Source organism: Triticum aestivum, chromosome 3D, assembly GCF_018294505.1.
Source record: "Triticum aestivum cultivar Chinese Spring chromosome 3D, IWGSC CS RefSeq v2.1, whole genome shotgun sequence".
NCBI lineage: Eukaryota > Viridiplantae > Streptophyta > Magnoliopsida > Poales > Poaceae > Triticum > Triticum aestivum.
In genome coordinates this window covers 581967929-581974960 of record NC_057802.1, presented here as the reverse complement: position 1 = coordinate 581974960, position 7032 = coordinate 581967929, and the positions used below count along the sequence as shown (strand labels likewise).

General features: G+C 44.1%; 1 pseudogene; it reads right to left on the bottom strand.

Annotated features, from left to right (window-relative positions):
• Positions 1 to 417: 417 nt before the first annotated feature.
• On the bottom strand, positions 418 to 1547 carry LOC123080675 (BTB/POZ and MATH domain-containing protein 1-like; annotated as a pseudogene).
• Positions 1548 to 7032: the final 5485 nt, after the last annotated feature.

The window sequence follows — 7032 nt, the reverse complement described above, 5'->3', positions numbered from 1 at the left end:
GAAAATAAGCATAGTTTCGCATGCCATTAGGATAACTTTAGTAACATGCCAGGGCAAAACAACTATTGAGAAAATGTAAAAGCAACTATTAAGAAAATGTAAAAGCCGCCAAATACAATTACCAGTGTATAGACGTGTCCTTGAAAAAAACATCAGTGTCTGCACGGCTACCTTAATTCAGAACACACCTACATCAGACACACTAACATAAAATAGCGTCCACTGGTCATTAACACCCCATAATCTATTGTTGTTTCTCCGACTACGACATAGATACCTCTGCCAAACCGCAGTCCGTAGATGTAGAAAATATACTTTTGAAAAATACTAGTATGTGGGGAACATAAAAAAAGAGCAGATAATAGCGAAAAGAAGCACCGCAGTATCAAAGCACAAGCATTCAACTACCATAACTTACTAACAGGAAGATAATAGCAGCGAAAATGCAAGCAAATATCCCAAACATCCAATATGCTTTTGCGCAGCAGCGTTCATCATCGACTGGTCCGAATTTGTTGAATTTTCCCTCTGCCATAGCAAACTCAACACACTTGTTCTTTAGCTCCGGGCAGTTGTATGTTTCGGCAAAGTCTATCATAGTGGTAAGAGTATCCATGGACACATTGTCCAACAGCTTTTGGGCACATAGAAGCTTGAGGCGGTCCAAGGCATAGCGATCTGCCGCAACGAGCAAAGATGGGAACATCTCGGTGGTGCCGACATCTCCGGCTGTCAAATTATCTGTGTACATGAACACGAGCATGGCCTTGAAAGTCTCGGGGTCGATATCGTGCACAACAACGGACGATGCTTTAGCTTCCATCATGAGGCCAAAGAGCTCCGCCTTGAAGACCGGGGAGCGGGCGGCCAGGAGGGCGCGGTGAGCTCGGAACGTCTCGCCCCTGTCCACGACGAATGAAACATCCGTGCCAACGGCGCCGTCCAGCAGCAGGCTGCCAAGATGGGTTCCCATGTCGGAGGGCGGCACTGGTATCGTTGGTGCGGGGTTGACGACCACGACCGCCCACATGAGGGTGACGCGGCCGTCGTCCTTGACGAAGCAGTAATCCTCGAGATCCTTCCAGTCGACGAACCGACGGAACCCCCATAACGTGGAGTGGCACCCTGGTGGGTACATGCGCACGCACCTCTTCATGAACAAGGATGACGGCACGCCCTCGCGGCTCATGAGGAAGATATCGAAGATGGCCCTGGTGCGCACGGCTTTGCTCATGAGCTCGAGGTACACGGAGAGGAACTCAGTCTCGGCGTCGTCCTCCTGTTCCCCGTGTGGGTGGCAGGTCATCCTCCACGAGTAACCTCCGGCGACGAGGAGCTCGGAGTGGACGGCCTGGCCGATGGCCAGGCGCTTGGCGGACGATTAGTCGAGATTGAACTCGACGTAGCCGGAGTGATCCAGCATGGTGTTGGAGATTAATTATCTCGTTGGTTCGATCGGATGGAAGGAGATCGAGGTGTGCGTGTTTCTGTTGGAACCGATCGAGGGGCGAGGGAGCTTCGTTCGTGTTGGTGTCTTGACCTTTGAGATTTCTCTGGCTTTTGGCGTTATTTAGGTTTGCAACGAAAACGAACCAGCATATATTTAGTACGTAAGTAATTTGGACTCATAAACTGATTTTTTTAACACAATACAGACGCAAGCGCTCATATACACGCGCATACAGTCACTACTATAAAGGCATGCATGCACACTCTACCCTTATGAGCACCTCCGAAAGACTGAGTCGGCATATCATCTTGAAATTTACAAAGTCGCCGTAGGCACCTCGTCGTCGATGAAAACGTCTCCTCCCACTGAATGGACATCGCCGAAAATCTTAAAATAAATCCAGGAATAAATGCAAGCACCAGGACTTGAACCCTGGTGGGCTGGAAATACCACAGTCCCTCTAACCATTCAACCACAGGTTGGTTCGCATAAACTGATTAAACCGTCTCAAAATTGGTTATGCCCGTCTTAATAGAGTTAAATCCATAAAACCACCGTAATATAGGAGTCATAAGCAAAAAAAAAAAACCCATCACAATAGTTTGGATGGCAAACTGCACCGAACGCAACGTTTGGCGGAAAAAACACTGACGGTAAATGCATTGCTTCCATGACGTTTCTCACTGGTTGCACGCGTCCATCAGGCTGAGTTGGCAAAAAAATAAAAGGTGCCACGAAGGCAGGTTGACTTAGTCGCGGTCGGGCTGAGTAGGCTTCCACGGCCGCCACTCTCCTCTCTCTCTCTCTCTCTCTCTCTCTCTCTCTCTCTACTCGAGGAACCCAATTCGCTGCCGCCGGATCTCGCAAGAGCAGCGCCTCCTCGTCTCCGCTTGCGTTGCCGTCCCCGGCTTCCACCAATGGTTTATTAGCAACAATCCGCTTAGGATTGCTCATTTTTAGATATGCCTTGAGTGTTACAAATGTGGACAATACACCACTCACAATAGAATTAAACGACCACAACAGTTTGGGTTGGGTGAAGCAATGATGCTAAATTGAAATAACTATACCACACTCAGTAGAATTAAATAATCACAACAGTTGGCATGTGATGTTTGGTGAAGCAATGATGATGTGATGGCCACATGCATCGTTGGTCACAAGCTGGCGTCCTATAAATAACTAGCTTATTACCCATGTAGCTGGATCACCTTTAGTTGGTAGGGGAGCTAAAATAGGATAACAAAGTGCAAGAAGCGAGCACCAAGTTCGAGTAGGGTGATTGACACTAACTTTCACATCGCGTAATCCAGTGAGGGAATGGGATGTATTGGAAATTCGGTTCATAGGAACGTAACGAAGATTAGCACATAGATGAGAAATGAAATTAGCAACCACTGAACAAAGAGGCACTCTTGATGAGTGGACCATTAAGGCTCTATGTTTTCAACTCCGTGAGATTCAGCCAAGACGAGATTGCCCTAGATTTCACCACGCAAGTGGCATATGAGTGGATCTGATTGTCGAACTCTCCTATGCCATACACAAATACCACGCGACAATACATATAGGTTTCTTTGGGCGCCTTCACAGCTCCTATAGTATCACCCACCCGCATCACAAATTGACGCACAACTTCTTTATGTGTGTTGGTAATCACTCATGGTTGATGCCCAGTCCTTGAGATGGAACAATCAAGAATACGGTGGCCCTCAAAGGTCTGGCCTTTGGATTGGACTCTGGTGGCATGCTCTTTGCTATGCACTTGGCACCACATTTTAGTACAGAATGTGGCAGTTCTTATTATAATAATGATCAAGTAAGCTAGCTGGGGTTGTCCCTTCTCATTAGTTTCAGAGCTCTTTCAAATTTCCAATGTACTCGCTCACTGTTCCAATTTGCATGGCATGAAAATTCTTCACACTGTCACAAATAGAACTTTCTGCAAATCTACCTCGTAGATATATGCAGAATCTGTGCCAAGGAAGAGTTTGAGCATTAAAGGTTGTGCCTCTGCCAGTTCCTTTCAGATAAGAGGCATCAAATTCAGTTCTTTGCTCAAGAGGTGTTCTAGCAGTGTCAAAGTATTGTTCAAATGTTTGTATCCAGTGTTGAGTATCTTCTCCAGCAAATTGAGGTATGTTGAGCTTTGTTGGTTTAACACTCAAACATTCTACCGCCGCCCGCGCCACCAATTGTGTCACCGCCCCGGAATCGTGGGTCAAGGTGAGAGGATTGTACCAGCTAGCCGAATTGTACCTTGCCACAATCCAACACATCACCGAGGATAGTTGGCTACTAATACCAATTGATAGGCTCTCACCAACTTAAGAACAACAAACACATAGAATTCAGAGGAAACTAGCCTCGAAATCATAGGGATCTGCAGTGGTGGCTCGGGTTTACAACCCATTTACATCGATACCTCTTCAGAAGGGATCTGATGCCTATATAAAGGAAAAGTATAACTGGAAGTAAATGAAGGCCACAACAACGACGTGAGCCGATACAATAAAAGGCCGCGAGCAAGTGATTGAATCTCAGCCGACGGATGCAGATCGAACAACATCCAACCTGTGACTTAAGTAGCCACCGTACGGCTTCGCGTCATCATCCCAGCCGCACGATGGAGATCCAAGGGCTCAAGACTGTTTTCGGAAAAGACACAACAACTGAAGAAGAACAGACAGCTAAAACTATGAGCTAATTAATGAACATATCGTGCATTTTAAAATAGCAGTGAGTTCAACAGGATTAGACGCTCACTGATTCTAATACAAAACTGAACCTGGAGCAGAAACATCAAGAAAGAACAGACTTCTTTTGCATGTTAAAAACAATTTAATGAGTCTAATCCTGCCTAACTTATAGTGCAGGAAGCAAAGATTGCATACAATATCTGAACTCAGCCACGTCCTATAATATCGTGGTGCAAATCGAGGATCCAAAATCTTACAAGCTACAAATAATAGGATACTTGACCCATAAGAAGAATACTGAATCACCATTGTTTCTAATACAAACTAACTAACCCAGCTGTCAAAAAAAACTAACCAACCCTGTTTACAGGAAATACATATGAGTGTGGAGATGGATGTCAGCTAGAGGATTACTGCTTATAGCCCGACTCCACTTAGCATAACAGAACAGCTCTGCAGCTAGTGCATTTCAATGGGAACAACAAAACTGAACTTGGAGCTGAAAAATCAAGAAAAAAGAACTGATTTCTTTTGCACATTTACAACATTTTAAGGTGTCTAGTCGTGCCTAACTCAGCCAGATCCTGGACAAGGTGGTGCAATTTGAGGATCCTAAATCAGTAAATCTTACAAGCTACAATAAGATACACAAGAATTGCTTAACCTGACCGAAATAAAAATATTGAATCATCATTGCAACTTTGCATGGAATGGAAAGAGGGGAGCCTGTAGTTTTTGACCGAGAAGCAAGTGAAAACTACGAGGAACGGCGGACGAAAATAGTAAGTTGTAATTTTGCTTGCATTATGGTGTGGTATTTCAGTTAAATTGCATCACTCTCATGGATAGTAAAAAAAAATATGGAACTATTTCTGATCAGGCCGCTCCAGTGATGAAGGTGAACACACCGCTGCAGCAGCATGCCAGCACTGTGTATACCAGAGCTATGTTTGAGAAGTTTGGTGAGGTCCTGTATGAAGGTGCACTAGTGGAAGAAGTTGAGAAAGGTGTAAAATACTTGGTACATCGGTATCATCCAGAAAGACATGACAAATGGTGCCGGGTTCTGTATGCTGCTGCTGTCATGGATAAAGGTGCAGAGGTGTCATGTGAGTGTGGTAATTTTGAACATATGGGGCTCCTGTGCTGTCATGTTCTCAAGGTACACTCTGACTACAAACGCACATATATCAGCATTAAAAACAGAATGTTTTAACAGAATTTGTCTAATTTATGGACAGGTACTTGACTTCATGGGTTTCACTGAGATCCCTGCAAAGCATATAATGAAGAGGTGGACAAAGGATGTGAGGGATGTGCTGCCAGAACATCTAACACATCTGCAGAGGGACCAAATATCAGTGAATTCCATAACTTTTCGACACTCAGACCTGTACAAGCACGCTATGGAAGTTGTAAGGCTTGGCGATGCCTAACACGTCAGCATATGAAAAAGCCATGAATGTGTTGAAGTCAGCTATGCAAGAGCTAACACCTATAGCTGTTGTACAAGATGGGATGGGCCTAGAAGACAAGGTAAAAGAAAGCAAGGCAGTGCAGAAAGAACGAGCTCTTTTGAAAGGGCCTGGCTGTGGGTATGGAAGCGACACAGAGGGGACTGGTGTCGGCAATTTGTTAGATCTGACGGCTCCTGAGCGCAAGCGCAAACCTGGACGACCCTATGATGATTGAGGAGCAAAGTCCAATAAGCATAAAATTATTGCGAAGACAAATGCTGACGGGGCTGCGGGACAAGTAAGCGAACACGCTTTTGCAGCATATGCCGAGAACCACGACACGAGCACAACTTGTCCGCAACACGGGACATTCCTCCGAAGCAGAGAAAGGAAGCTAAGTGTACAAGAGAAAACTGGGACGTGATGGGTGAAACAGTAAATTCAGAAAAAAAAATCACAAAATTCTGATTTTTTTTTTTGTAGCAAAAATTTACAAATTTTATGGATGCTTGCAAAATTTCGTCATGAAACAAATGTTATGGATGCTAGAGGATTACTGCTTATAACCCGACTCTACTTAGCATAACAGAACAGCTCTGCAGCTAGTGCATTTCAACGGGAAGACACACTCTTTATTTCTAGTACTACAAAACTGAACTTGGTGCTGAAAAATCAAGAAAAAATAACTGATTTCTTTAGCACATTTACAACATTTTAAGGTGTCTCTAGTCGTGCCTAACTTAGCCAGATCCTGGACAAGGTGGTGCAATTCGAGGATCCTAAACCTTACAAGCTACAATAAGGTACACAAGAATGGCTTAACTTGACCGAAAGAAAAATATTGAATCATCATTGCAGCTTTGCATGGAATGGAAAGAGGGAAGCCTGTACTTTTACAAAGTAACTGTAAATGCATGAATTTTCTCTCAACGGAATACAGGAAAGAAGGTTCAGATCTGTACCCACAGTTCCAGACCAAACGCGTAAGTGCATGTACTCCTTGGTGGATTTGAGTCAAGGACTGAGATTTATTCGAAACCTGATTTGCAGTAGGCATCCAAAGCATTCAATCAGAGAAATTGCAAGCCTGGTGAATATCAGCCAATATGGCTACTTGATAACAAAGTTATTGCTAAATAATGGGAAAAGAAGCACATAGCAACGCACTAACATAACAGAGGCAAACATCTCAGGCAAACATAAGCATGATAATTGTAAACATGGTCATAATTTTAGAATAGATGTGTGGCAAATAATCCCTCGTGATAGAGGCAACTCCTGATCAGAGATGCACTGATCCATGTTCTTTGATAGATGCTTTCCAGTAGTAAGATAACTACCGAATCACAGATCTATATAATTCATGGACTGCTACCTGATATCCAAGTACTTCCTGATAAATTGATAAAGATTCAGACATGCAATG